This window comes from Notolepis coatsorum, assembly GCF_963971535.1.
Source record: "Notolepis coatsorum genome assembly, chromosome: 1".
Taxonomy (NCBI): domain Eukaryota; kingdom Metazoa; phylum Chordata; class Actinopteri; order Aulopiformes; family Paralepididae; genus Notolepis; species Notolepis coatsorum.
Window position 1 is genome coordinate 59,847,605 of NC_140165.1, and position 15,000 is coordinate 59,862,604.

Consider the following 15,000-nt stretch of genomic DNA (forward strand, 5'->3'; position numbering starts at 1 on the left):
ATATCAAGCAATATACATGCAATTATTATTTCTGTCATAATCGTGCAGCTCTACCTCATGTGCATCAGTCTGGAACCCAGAAAAGTGATCTCTTCAGAAATACAGGAAATAAGTTGATGACCGTGGACCAATCACAAATGATGACCGTGGACCAATCACAAATGATGACCGTGGAACAATCACAAATGATGACCGTGGACCAATCACGAATGATGACCGTGGACCAATCACAAATGATGACCGTGGACCAATCACAAATGATGACCGTGGACCAATCACAATGATGACCGTGGACCAATCACGAATGATGACCGTGGACCAATCACGAATGATGACCGGGGACCAATCACAAATGGGACATGGACATAGACTGCGACAAGGAGAATCTTCAACAGTAATATATCATATATACCATGTCAGTTGTGATAGCTTGGTGTAATTACAGTAAACAAATGAGACCATTGCCGAAACAATTCATACATAATAATAATAATAATAATAATAATAATAATAATAATAATAATAATAATAATAATAATAATAATAATAATAATAATAATAATAATAATAATAATAATAATAATAATAATAATAATAATAATAATAATAATAATAATAATAATAGATTCCATTTATATAGCGCCTCTCATTTACAGGCACAAATAATGAGGTGCTTCACAAAAATAGCAAAGTAAAGATAAACAACTCCCCCTTCCTGTCTGACTACCATGGGATCCAGAGCCTTCTCCCGCTGCGCCCCCCGCCTCTGGAATTCCCTACCATGAGACATCCGTGAAATAGACAACCTCCCCACCTTTGTTTCCCGTCTCAAAACACATCTGTTCATTCTGGCATACTCACTTTAATTTTAAGTTTATTACAACTGCTCCCCTATGTAACTATGTAACTCTGTAATACTGTGTTTTTACTGTGTGAAATTGTATTTGTTTTTAACCCTGTATGGCGACCTTGGGTGCTCAGAAAGGCTCCTTTAAATAAAATGCATTATTATTATTATCAGGTTGGTAAAAATATAAAAGGGTAAGAAATAGTCAGATGATACAATAATAAAATAGGAGGTCTGGTAGGTGATACAATAATAAAATGGGAGGTCTGGTAGGTGATACAATAATAAAATAGGAGGTCTGGTAGGTGATACAATAATAAAATGGGAGGTCTGGTAGGTGGTGTTGCTGCTTCAACGACACAGATGATTAGGAAAATAATTTGGGTCGAAAGGGGCTGGGAGTGTGTGTGTGCGTGTGTGTGTGTGTGTGCGTGTGTGTGTGTATGTGCACGCGTGTGTGTCTGAGTGTTGCCCCCTGCTGTTACTCTGCCCCCAATATCAAAGGGTCTCCCTCCTGATTTCTCCTCCTCTTTTTAATCCCTTCTTCTTTCCCCAATCCCTCTCTCCCTCCTTCTCTCATGTCTGACCCCTCCAGTCCTGTGTGTGTGTGTGTGTGTGTGTGTGTGTGTGTGTGTGTGTGTGTGTGTGTGTGTGTGTGTGTGTGTGTGTGTGTGTGTGTGTGTGTGTGTGTGTGTGTGTGTGTGTGTGTGTGTGTGTGTGTGTGTGTGTGTGTGTGTGTGTGTGTGTGTGTGTGTGTGTGTGTGTGTGTGTGTGTGTGTGTGTGTGTGTGTGTGTGTGTGTGTGTCAGTACCTGGACAGTGGAGGTCTGGGTGGTTGTGTATTTAGCTCCTATTATTAGACCCTCCACCACAGTATCAGTATCAGTCATTATGACCTCCTTATTATTATTATTATTATCTCTCTCTACTCTCTATCTCTCTCTCCCCCCCTCCCCCCCCCTCTCTCTCTCTCTCTCTCTCTCTCTCTCTCTCTCTCTCTCTCTCTCTCTCTCTCTCTCTCTCTCTCTCTCTCTCTCTCTCTCTGCTGGGTGGAGGGTGTTTTACAAGCAGCCACTTCCTAAGGCGCCGGTTACACCTTAGTTTCGTTTTCGTTTCATTGTCAGATGAGTTTTCGCCGCAACGTAGCAGGACACAGTCACACTTTCGTTTTTGTCACCTGAGCACAGTGATGTAGTACACTGCCAAAGCAGTAGGTGGCAGTATGTGGCGAACATGAAGGCAATTTCAACCAATCAGAACTTGAATGTGCCAATACACTTCCTGCAAAGAATATGTCAACAAGGCGGGCGCCTATGGGCGCCACCATCTTTTGCCTATTTACCCAATGCAGCAATTCTTTTTCAGCAAAGTCTAATAAAAGTGCAATAAACAAAACGGATACATTCACTGTGTGTTCTGCCTGTCATTTGTTGATGAAACAAAACTAACATCAACACAAGTGACCACCAAGAGTGGATAGTTTAGTCTAAAAAAAGATCGGTAGCTACATTGTTAGCTGCATGCTAACGTCAATGGAAAATGCCATTATAACAGTATAGCATTGTGGCTAGAAGCTAACGTTAGCTCACGCTAGTTAGCCAGCACCAAACTGATGATATCGGGAGCTATCAGTAGTTAGATAACATTAGAGACAACGCTGTGTGTATTAAACAAAGGTGAATAGATGACTGGGCCATTTTGTTTAATGCTTGTTAAGTTGAAAGAGGAGCTTTGAGCTAACAGGGTCTGATAGCTAACGCTAGCTCATGTTAGCCAACCAATCGGTAATGCTAGCAGAATGAATGGATGTAAACTTTATTTAACATATTGCATATGGGTACAATACAATACGGCTCAATACAAACAATTGTTAAGGGAATGCAGACTGTTGTAGCTTGGACTGGGGTCCTTATAACAATAACTTGACAACACATGGTAGCTGCAGCTATTTGGGACAGCTCTGCTGTCACCGGAAGGGCATGCAGATGGTATCTACTGCGCATGGGCGTTTTCGCAACAACGGCTCCATGAAGGCTACACGACTGTTGTCGTTGCTCAAAAACGGAAAACACAATTTAGCGTTTTCAGCGTATCCGCCAAAAAACGCCAAAAAACGCATTTCTGTGTAAAAGGGACATGAAACGTATTCAAACGTATTCAAAAAACGACCACAAAAACACTAGTCTAACTGGCCCCTTAGAGGTCAGGGGACCTACAGTGGAGGATAGCTCATGGGGTTTTGGCAACTAACCGTTTCCTGGCTCGGTTGGATCCGGGGGTGGGTGATGGGTGGATCCGGGGGTGGGTGATGGGTGCCCCTTTTGCGGTGTGTCTGAAACCGTTACCCATGTTTCCCTACAATGCCAAAGAGTCAACAATGTGTTGTATTTCCTCAAGGGGTTGTGTGTGAAACTGGGGGAGATGTTCTGCGTGGGGAGTTTCATCCTTGGTAATATGTATTCAGTTTGTAATAAGGCTGTAAGTGTACTACTGAATTTCATATGGTCAGGCTAAGTTAGCCATTTGGCTAACCCGCAGGAATAAGATCAGGGGCGTTGGTCCTACGGAATCAGTGGCAATGTTGAGGGGAATGATCTCTGCACGCCTTAGGTTGGAGTTTATGTATTTTTCTCCAAGACATGATGTAGTTGCGTTCAAGAATGCCTGGGGACTGAAGAATGCAATATGTACTGTGGGGGAGGAGGGGCTGAGCGTATGCATCTGGACTGTCAATTGTCAATTGTGTTTATGTGCGCTGAAGAACAATTTTGGGATATATTGGGGTGTGTGTAGGTGAGCGAGCATGTGTGAGTGTGTGTGTGTGTGTGTGTGTGTGTGTGTGTGTGTGTGTGTGTGTGTGTGTGTGTGTGTGTGTGTGTGTGTGAAGTAGGGCTATCAATGAATATTCTATATTCTAATCAATTAATCGAATTGAAAAAAACATACATTCGATTGTAAAAATTTATATTCAAATTGTGTTTTTATAAAAAAAATAAACTGCCCAGCCGGCCTCCCTCTGGACGCGCTGCATGGCGTGACGCTACATCATGGGATGTCACTGTCCTTTACGTGCACCTTACGTTCACACTAATACAACTAATTGTATAAACTATTAACTAACTATTGGCTCAGCAGCCTATTGTAAATCATCCCTCAGGGCAAAACGACGTTGTTTAGTCACATTTCTAGGAATTGTGTGCCTTAATTCTATTTAAACAAAACATGAAACACGTATATAGGCTATAGGCTTACTGAACAGATATTAAATAATGAATTGACAGAAGCATAATACAGATCTCCAATGTTTTGATGACTATTTCACGTTTCATGTCTCTCTCTCTCTCTCTACTCTCTCTCTCTCCACTCTCTCTCTCTCTACTCTCTCTATCTCTACTCTCAATTTTAATTCAATTCAAAGGGGCTTTATTGACATGGGAAACATACGTTTACATTGCCAAAGCCAGTGTTAAAACAAACAAACAAAACAAAGCAAAACAGTCAGAGAAATCAGAAGAAATCAGTACAGTGAAGGATTTTTATGTGTGATTGACAGTCTTTATGGTGGTTGTATTCCGTTGGATGTCCTTTTCTTGTCACAGCAGCTCACAAATCTTGCTGCTGTGTTTGCACATTGTTGTATTTCACCCAGTAGGTAGAGTTTTGTGTTATTTGCCATGTTTTCAAAGTCTCTTTGGGTGTTTGCAATTTGTGGGAAGTATATGTCTCTGATGTCTTGATATAGTGGGCAGGTTGTTAGGAAGTGTAGCTCGGTTTCCACCTTGTTTCCAGTCTGTCTTCTCCTGGGAGCCATGTGTTCGCTGAGTCTGTACCTAGTCAAGGATCTCCTTAGTTTTGGATCAGGTATTCTGTCACTGTGTACTCTCTGTTTAGGGCCAAATAGCATTTCAATTTGCTCTGGTTTTGGGTTGATTCTTTCCAATGTGTCAGATCATTTTCTTTTTGTTTTCTTATAATTTGGTTTAGTCCAGTGTGGTTTCTGTCTGGTGGCCAGGGCAGTACAGTGCGATATATATGTCGCACGTGCGACACTGACGTCAGTCTGTGCGATGAAAGGATTGACTTCAATAGCACTGGTGCGATGGCCCGCGATGGCCCGCTATCCACTTGGTACTTGTAGTCTTGTGCGATTAAATACAATGTCCCTTCTGCGTAAAACTCCATATATCAAACACCAAATCCCATAATCCCTAGCGAACAATATCCCCGCGAGTTGCGAGCAGTGACTCATATCCGCTCTGCTCAGCTCACAACACAGCAGGTGACTGCAGGACTCGTCTCAGCAGCGTTTGGAACGCGGACATTGAAACAGAGCTAGTAGATAGTGTTGTCGCGACCCAAAACAAATCCCTGCCGTTTTATTCGGCAACGGGTCAAATGCATATAACATGCTTTGCAATCCTCGCGTCATAAAGTCCGAAATGAACGTTACGTTAGCATGAGCTAACAACAAGCTGTTCATAGCCATATTTATATAGAGAGAACAGCAGACGGGCAGAGTGAGGAGGAGGGTGAATGAATGAATGAAAACTTTATTTAACAGATTGCAGAATGGGCTCAATACATACAATTGTTAAGGGGATGCAGACCTGAGAAAGACGTTTGTCTTGTTTCCATCAGGGTCCCCCATTTTCAATTCATATAGAATAGGGGGCAGACATTCTCCCTTCTCTGTGTGTGTGTGCGTTTGGAAAGATCACATGAAGTCAGACGAGTATATTATATTGATAGTAAATGTACTGAGGGTGGACAGATAATGTTGATATTTAAACATAAAAAATACAATACAAAATAAATGTATTCATGATCATGCAACATAAAACGGTTGCGTGTTGCGAGTTCCAAAACATTTAACTTAAAGTTTAAAGCTCAATATATCAAAACGTGGCACTTTACAGTGAACAGGAGGTCTATGTGTATTAAAAACAATAGATTGTTTTTCCTTTAAAAGTCTGGAAGAGGTCAAAAATAAAAATGTCAAATGATATTTCCGTTGCCTTTTTTGAGTTGATCTAAATGTTACTGATTGTGTTAAATGGGCTTATGTTATGATATCGTCTCATATCGATTGCAGGCACCTGCATCGTATCATATCGTGGCATATATCAGCAAATATCATATTGTTGTCCAAAGAATCTATATCGTATCGTATCGTGATGAAACTGGTGATTCCCACCCCTAGTAGAGTCCATACACCCAACACCAAATCCCATAATTCCTTACACGTAGCGTGTCTGGCTGTGTGACGTCAACTTGTCAGCATAAAATGACAGCCAAACATGGCACTGCAACTAAATAACACAAATACAATAGGCACATTTGTGACTGTTACAAATATAACACATTTTATACTTGTGCTACAAGATTTTGGCATGTGCTACAAAACGATCAACCTCTGTAGCACCAGTGCTATGTGCAAAAAAAGTTAACGTACAGCCCTGCTGGTGGCTCTGTTTGTGTTTGTAAGCAGAGTCCCAGGACCAACTGGCTGAGTGGGCATCTCTGTAACGATTGGGGGTGCTAATGAAGGTGAGAACACAGTTTGCAGACAAGGGAGAGAGAACGAGGCAGAGATGAGGGGTGAAGCTTAAAGAAGGGATATTTACTAACAACCAAAACTACAAAACAAAGGAGGCACAGCCGGGCTGGCTCTGGAACAAACACGGACTGATCACGAAAAACAAAGAGCACCAAACAAAGCTAACAAAACAAACAGAAGAACAAGCTCACTGACTGGACAACAACTCACATGATAGGACATAGGCACGATACGGGAACAACACGGTGTGAGAACTGGGGTCTGGAGCACAGCCCAATTGCTGAATACACGAGAAGAGATAGGAGCGGTTTCAAGGGTGTTTAATGTCAAATGAGCAACACAGGAATTGGGGGAAATAGAACAGGGTTATGTTCTGTCTTGTGGCTGCCGTGGCGGCAGTGAGCGAGCAAGCGGTCCTGGTGCTTGTCTTGGGAGCTGCTGGGTTGCAGCGGGAGAATGAGTGTTCCTCTTCGGGGACAGGTGACGTCCAGGCAGGGACGGCGGTCCTTTGGGGGCACAGGAGAGAAACAGGTTAGAGTAGGCAAATACACGGTTGGTATCTAGCAGAGCTTTCGGCAGAGACGTCGTACCTGGGCAGTGGTAATTAATACCACGACAGCTTCTGGTCAGCGTCGAGGTGTAGATGTAGAGAGTGGGGTGCCTGACCGCGTGCGAATTAGGGGGATGAAATACAGCTGGGCGTATGAGGGTAGAGGAAGGGGTGACTGGAGAGGGAGAGGATGAGGAGGAGTGTGCAGTGGATGGAGAGGGGGCTGAAGAGGAGCATGTGGAGGACGTGAGGGGAAAAGGAGGGGGAGTGAAGTAGGCCCGTGCTGTGATTATGACAGGACCCCCCCCCTCTACGGGCGCCTCCCGGCGGCCCAGGCTTGTCAGGGTGAGCTCGGTGAAAGTCCTGGACGAGATCCGGGTCCAGGATCATCGACCGGGAGATGCAGCTCCGCTCCTCCGGGCCGTAGCCCTCCCAGTCGACCAGGTACTGGAAGCCGTGGCCGCGTCGCCGCACGGCCAGCAACTCCCGGACCACGTATGCCGGGTGGTCGTCTATCACCAGCGGAGGAGGGGGCTCTGGAGCAGGGGGAGACAGGGGACTGGAGACCACCGGTTTGAGCTGGGAGACATGGAAGGAAGGGTGAATGCGCATATGGGGGGGGAGCTGGAGCTTGACAACAGAGGGATTTATGAGGGACAGGATCTTGTAGGGCGCCACGAAACGGGGGGTTAGTTTCCGTGAGACGGATTTGAGTGGCAGGTCCCGAGATGAGAGCCATACCATCTGACCTGGTACATAAGCGGGAGCCGGGGTCCGGTGGCCGTCGGCGAAGCGCCGGTTCTGGTCCGCAGTTCGGAGCAGCGCAGCCCTCGTCTCCTCCCAGATCGTCCTGCAGCGACGGAGATGGTCTTGCACCGACGGCACGGCGATCTCCTTTTCCTGGGCAGGGAACAGCGGGGGTTGGTAGCCCAAAGATGACTCAAAGGGGGACTGACCTGTGGCCGCCGAAGACAGGGAATTGTGGGCGTATTCGACCCACGGCAGGAAGGCGCTCCAGCCGGAGGGGTCCCGGGCTGTCACGCAGTGGAGTGCGGATCCCAGGTCCTGGTTGGCCCGCTCCGACTGGCTGTTGGTCTGTGGGTGGAACCCGGAGGAGAGGCTGACCGTGGCCCCCAGAGCCCGACAGAAAGCCCTCCAGACCTGGGATATGAACTGAGGGCCCCTGTCGGAGACGATGTCTGCCGGGATTCCATGGAGTCGGAAGACGTGGAGTACCATCAGGTCAGCAGTCTCTGCAGCAGAGGGGAGTTTGGGAAGAGCAACGAAGTGCACAGCCTTTGAGAAACGGTCAACAATGGTGAAGATGGCAGTGTTACCGTGTGAGAGGGGAAGGCCGGTGACGAAGTCCAGGGCGACGTGCGACCAGGGCCGACCGGGGACTGGGAGCGGACGAACGAGCCCGGCGGGCGGTCGATGGGAGGCCTTCGCACGAGCACAGACGGTGCACGCCAGGATGAAAGCGCGGGTGTCCTCTCTCATGGTGACCCACCAGAAGTGCCTCTTCAGCAGGGATAGTGTCCGGTCGATCCCCGGGTGGCACGCGAACCGGGAAGCGTGAACCCACTCGAGCACCTGGGAGCGGACAAGGTCAGGGACAAAAAGCCGGTTAGGTGGACCGTTACCTGGGTCCGGCTGGGCACGCTGTGCCTCCCTGACGATGGACTGGATCTCCCAGGTGGCGCTGGCCACCAGACAGGAAGTGGAGAGGATGGTGTCGGGATGTGTGGGACCCTCCTCAGGGACGAACTGCCAGGAGAGGGCGTCTGGCTTGGTGTTCTTGGAACCAGGCCGGTAGGTCGGGGTGAAATTAAACCTAGCGAAGAACAGCGCCCAGCGAGCCTGGCGAGAGTTCAGGCTCTTGGCCGTTGAGATGTAGGCGAGGTTCTTGTGGTCCGTCCACACCAGGAAGGGGACCTCCGATCCCTCCAGCCAGTGCCTCCATTCCTCCAGGGCTAGCTTGACCGCCAGGAGCTCCAGGTTCCCGATGTCGTAGTTGACCTCGGCTGGGGTTAGGCGGCGTGAGAAGAAGGCGCAGGGGTGCAGCTTCTGGTCGGTGGCGGAGCGTTGGGAAAGAACCGCCCCCACTCCGGTGCAGGAGGCATCCACCTCCACCACGAACTGGCGGGACGTGTCCGGCTGGACGAGGATGGGAGCGGTAGTGAAGCGCCGGCGCAGCTCGGCGAAGGCGGAGTCCACTGCGTCGGACCAGACGAAGGGCACGGAAGGCGAGGTGAGTTGGGTGAGGGGCGCCGCGACCAGGCTGTAGTCCCTGATGAAGCGCCGATAAAAGTTGGCAAACCCCAGGAAGCGTTGGAGCTGTTTGACGTTGGTGGGACGGGGCCAGTCGGACACCGCTCTGATCTTCTCGGGGTCCGCCCGGATCTTGCCGCCCTCAATGATGTAGCCGAGGAAGCCGATGGAGGAGACGTGGAACTCACACTTCTCCGCCTTGACGAACAGCTTGTTCTCCAGAAGACGCTGGAGGACCCGGCGGACGTGCTGGACATGCTCCTCCATGGAGCGGGAGAAGATCAGGATGTCGTCTAAGTAGACGAAAGCGGAGCGGTGGAGTACGTCACGGAGAACGTCATTGACGAGGGCCTGGAAGACAGCAGGGGCGTTGGTCAGTCCAAAGGGCATTACCTTGTACTCGAAGTGGCCAAGTGGTGTCTTGAAGGCCATCTTCCACTCGTCTCCCTCCCGCATGCGGACAAGGTGATAGGCGTTCCTGAGGTCCAGTTTTGTGAAGATGGTGGCACCTTGCAGGGGCTCAAAAGCAGAGTCGATTAAAGGCAGGGGGTACTTGTTTTTTACCGTGATGTCGTTGAGGCCCCGGTAGTCGATACAGGGGCGAAGGGAACAATCCTTCTTGGAAAACGAAGAAGAATCATGCGCCGACAGGAGAGGAGGAAGGGGTGATTATGCCCGAGGCCAAGGATTCGTGGACGTACTTCTCCATTGATTCTCTCTCTGGGCGTGAGAGGTTGAACAGGCAACTAGCGGGGAGTGGCGCTCCGGGGAGTAAATCAATGGCACAGTCATATTGGCGATGAGGAGGCAGAGAGAGAGCCTGTTGTTTGCTGAAAACCGCTTTTAAATCATGGTAGGCAGGCGGAATTGCAGACAGATCAATGTTCTCATTGGGAGGGTGCGAACCGGCGCCCTCTAGTGGCGGCCGAGCCGATTGCAGACAAGCGACGTGACAGTGGGCGCTCCAGCTGGTCACCAGGCCGGTAGGCCAATTGATAACGGGATTGTGTAACTTGAGCCAAGGCATGCCCAGGACAATGGGATTGTGGGGAGAGTTGGTAACATGAAACCGAATATTCTCGCTGTGATTCCCGGATAGCAGAAGGTGGAGGGGTATGGTGTGGCGAGTAATTCGTGTGAGAAGTTTTCCGTTTAACCCCCTGGCGTCACGGGGTATCGGCAGGGCGTCAGTGGCGATGTTGTAACGGGAGACTACCCCGGCGTCGATGAGGTTCTCGTCGGCCCCTGAGTCAACCAGGGCGGATAGCCGGAGCGATTGGTTATTTAGACACAGCGTAGCACTGAATAGCATGTTTGGGCCGGAGCTGGGAGCGATATCAAGACTCGAACAGACGCCCAGCACTACTGTCGAGCCCCGTCGTCTTGGGCGAAGCGAGCACGAGGCAACGGAGTGACCTGTTTGACCGCAGTACAGGCATGCTCCTGTAGCGAGCCTGTGTCTGTGTTCGCTGGGGGGGAGACGTGAGCGGTCGAGATCCATGGGCTCCGAGGAACTATTTTCTTCAGCGCGGGCGGCGCGACGAGGCGGACCAGGTATAGGCGAACGAGCGGTGCTAGCTTTCTCTCGACGACGTTCCCGAAGACGCAGGTCCAGTTCCCTGGCCAAATGGATTAGCTCGCTCAGGGAGGTGGGTCTTTCTTTGGACACAAGCTCGTCTTTAATAGCGTCGTTCAAACCAGGTGGCTACGTGGCGTAGTGGGCAAGGCGCTCGCCGCGAATGCGGAGACGCTGGGCTCGCCTGTTCGAGCCCAGCGCTCCACATTGCTTTCAGTTTAGCTGGTCGTTCATACTAATACACATTGGCCGTATTAGGGGGTGGGAAACGGGCGTTGTGGACAGCGACTCCTACAGGTCGGTTGGTGCGCCTGCGCAGTAGAATCAGGAAGTGTCGGGGGCAGCGTGAGCCTCCCACGCGTTACTCCTCGCCACTGAGAGATCGAGCTGCGCAGGTGAAAAGATGCGACTGCTGTTACCTCAAGTACCGGAGGGGACTTGTGCTATGTATGACTTAGTCCACATTGCAGCCGGCTTGTGGGAGGCAAGAAACAGCGTTCGTGACAGGGGAGGGTTGAATTGGATGATACGAAATTGGGATGGGAGAAAATATAGAAAATGGGAGAAAAAGTGGATACAAAAAAAATAGCGTCGTTCAAGACCTGGCGAAATGCGCCTCGCAACGGTGTGTCCCCCCAGTCGGAGCCGGCGGCGAGGATGTGGAAATTCGCTTACACTGCGGCTTCCCTGGCGGATCGAAAACAAGCCGGAGGCCCCCTCTGAGCCATCTGGAGGGTGGTCAAACACTTTACGCATGTCGTCGACGTACTCGGAGTATGAATTGCAGAGGAAGGAATTGTTAAAGTGCAGAGCGGTGGCCCATCTCAACGCCACGCCTGTGAGCAGCGCCGACAGGTAAGCTACTTTAGACCTATCGCTGTGAAACGTGTGGGGTTGTTGTTCGAACACTAATGAGCACTGGAATAAAAACGCACTGCATTTGGAGACGCTTCCGTCGTAACGTTCTGGTGCGGGGACAGGGGGTTCTCTATGCGGGGGACTCGGTGCAGCGGGGGAAGCGGCTGGTAGGGCCTGCTGTGCCAGGTGTGCCTCGATACGGCGATATTGTGTTTCTCGCTCCGCAGAGCCGTGTGCGAGAGCGGTAAACTGAGCAATGATGTTTACCCGAGCATTCTGGTCGTCGATAATACTCACGGGCTCCCCTTGAAACTTCCTCTTACGTGATGGATGTGTATCCTCCTCCTCGGTCTCGAGTACAGCTGGTGCTGACATTTTGGTTGTGGTATTCTGTGAGAACTGGGGTCTGGAGCACAGCCCAATTGCTGAATACACGAGAAGAGATAGGAGCGGTTTCAAGGGTGTTTAATGTCAAATGAGCAACACAGGAATTGGGGGAAATAGAACAGGATTATGTTCTGTCTTGTGGCTGCCGTGGCGGCAGTGAGCGAGCAAGTGGTCCTGGTGCTTGTCTTGGGAGCTGCTGGGTTGCAGCGGGAGAACGAGTGTTCCTCTTCGGGGACAGGTGACGTCCAGGCAGGGACGGTGGTCCTTTGGGGCACAGGAGAGAAACAGGTTAGAGTAGGCAAATACACGGTTGGTATCTAGCAGAGCTTTCGGCAGAGACGTCGTACCTGGGCAGTGGTAATTAATACCACGACAGCTTCTGGTCAGCGTCGAGGTGTAGATGTAGTCCCCCCATCAGGGAAGGATTGAGTGCAGCTGTGGAGAGTGGGGTGCCTGACCACGTGAGAATTAGGCGAATGAAATACAGCTGGGCGTATGAGGGTAGAGGAAGGGGTGACTGGAGAGGGAGAGGATGAGGAGGAGTGTGCAGTGGATGGAGAGGGGGATGAAGAGGAGCGTGTGGAGGACGTGAGGGGAAAAGGAGGGGGAGTGAAGTAGGCCCGTGCTGTGATTATGACACACGGGGTACTGGAGGAAATTACACCACAAGGAAGTGAGGACAGACCCACCCTTAAATACAAAGACTAATTACAATGATTACTAATGGCAAACAGCTGGGGGAAGAAGGCACTAGAACTAATACAATAATCAACAATACTGGAACAAGGACTAGGCTAAATACAAAAACACAGAATCAGAATGCCAACACAGAGAACACCTAAACAGACAACACTTGTAACATAGACACTAATTGCCACAGCAGAATGTTATTAATATGTTCAAGTTCAAGTTCAAGTTCTTTAATAGTTGTCATACAGAAGTACAGAATACTTTCATACAAAATGCTTCTTACTGTTACGCTCCAGAGACTGTGCTAGACAAGATAGTATCAAATAACATAATAACATAATATAGCATGAATTTAGAAGAAGAAAATGAGGTCACAGTTGTTCGGTATAGACATATGTACAATGTTCTGAGTTACCATATAATATACAATACACAATACTATGCAGTGTACTAATGTACAGTACTATCTAGTGCAAAGCAGAAATGGGATGAGGTACAATTTTAGGTACAATTTACAGTAAGGTGTACGAGTTGTAGTGCAATCCTTCATCCATAAATATAAAGTGTGGGGAGTGGGTGCTACAGTGTGTTTGTTTAAAGTGGGTGTGTGCTATAAAGTGTGTGTAGTGGGTGCTACAGTGTGTTTGTTTAAAATGAGTGTGTGCGTGTGGATGTGTGTGCTATGTGTGTTTGGTGGTTGTTGTTGTGTAGTGTTCATTCATTGTTCGTTTAGCAGCCTGATGGCCTGGGGATAGAAGCTACTTCTGAGTCTTTCTGTGCTCGCCTTGAGACTCCTGTATCGCTTGCCTGACGGCAGCAGTTCAAAGAGGCAGTTGTTCGGGTGGCTCGAGTCCTTAATAATTCTCTTAGCCTTCCCCTTGCAACGCTTGTAGTAAATGTTCTGGAGGGTGGGGAGCCCCCCTCCAATTGTGCGTTCGGCTGAACGTGTCACTCTTTGTAGTCTGCTTTGGTCTTTTGCAGTGCTATTCCCAAACCAGGAGGTGATGTTGCCGGTCAAGATGCTCTCTATTGTACATGAGTAGAAGTTCTTAAGGATCTTCTGGCTGACTTGGAACTTCCTTAGGCGCCTGAGGAAGTAGAGGCGTTGTCGTGCCTTCTTCACCACACTGTTAATGTGTATGGTCCATGTCAAGTCCTCGGATATGTGGGCTCCGAGGTACTTGAAGCTGTTGACTCTCTCAACCGGTGCCCCGTCGATGCTGAGGGGGCTGTAGTCCTTGACCCCCGACCTCCTGAAGTCCACAATCATCTCCTTTGTTTTGCTGACGTTCAGGGAGAGGCTGTTTTCCTGGCACCATCCCGCCAGGACCTTGACCTCTTCCAGGTAGGCCCTCTCGTCGTTGGCAGAGATCAGGCCCACCACCACTGTGTCGTCAGCAAATATGACCAAGCAGGATCAATGTTGACTGCATCGTCTGCAGGTGACCGCTAGATGGCGGTGTTACGAACTGGCTCAAGCTCGCAACAAGAATAGGGAGACACAGGCACAATTTAAGAAATAACAAAGAATTTATTGTCAGTAATATAAAGGAGCAGCCAATATATATGAGTATCAGTGTGTCAGCAGTGTGTGGATGAGTGTATGTGCAGCATGAATGTGTAGGTGTAAAAGCAAAGAAAAGCAACCAAAACAAATGAACCAAAAGTAACAGCCAAATGACCAAAGAACCAAATAATCAACAAACAGCAACCAGACAAACAAAGAACCAAAAACAAATGGGGAGTTCGCCAGAGATCAGAGGCAGCCTCTCTCTGATATCCTGCTGGGACACACCGGCCCAGGTGTGCACCAATTAGCTGACGAGCCTCCCCCAGCTCTGCTCTGCCAGCCAGAGCAGAGGAAGACAACACAGTGTGGGGGAGGGTCGTCACAGCGGTATGACACAACTGTCAACTCTTTGCCTGGGGCATTCTCTCTCCCAGACATGAGCTGGTCTGGGAGTGTGACACATCTCTCTAGGGTCTCTCTGTAGGTGAGGGCTTTGTTATGGAGTGTGTCTGGGTCACTTTATTTTAGGTGATTATAGAATTTAAATGCTCTTTTTTGGATTTTGATAATTAGTGGGTATCTTCCTAGTTTTGCTCTGCATGCATTATTTGGTGTTTTCTGTTGGGTGCGGAGAATGGATTTGCAAAATTTGGTGTTTGTCCCATTTTGTGAAGTCTTGGTTTGCAAGCCCTTCTTGCTTTTTCTCTCAGGTCGTTCACAGCTTGGTTGAAGTTCCCTGTAGCACTGATGTTTAG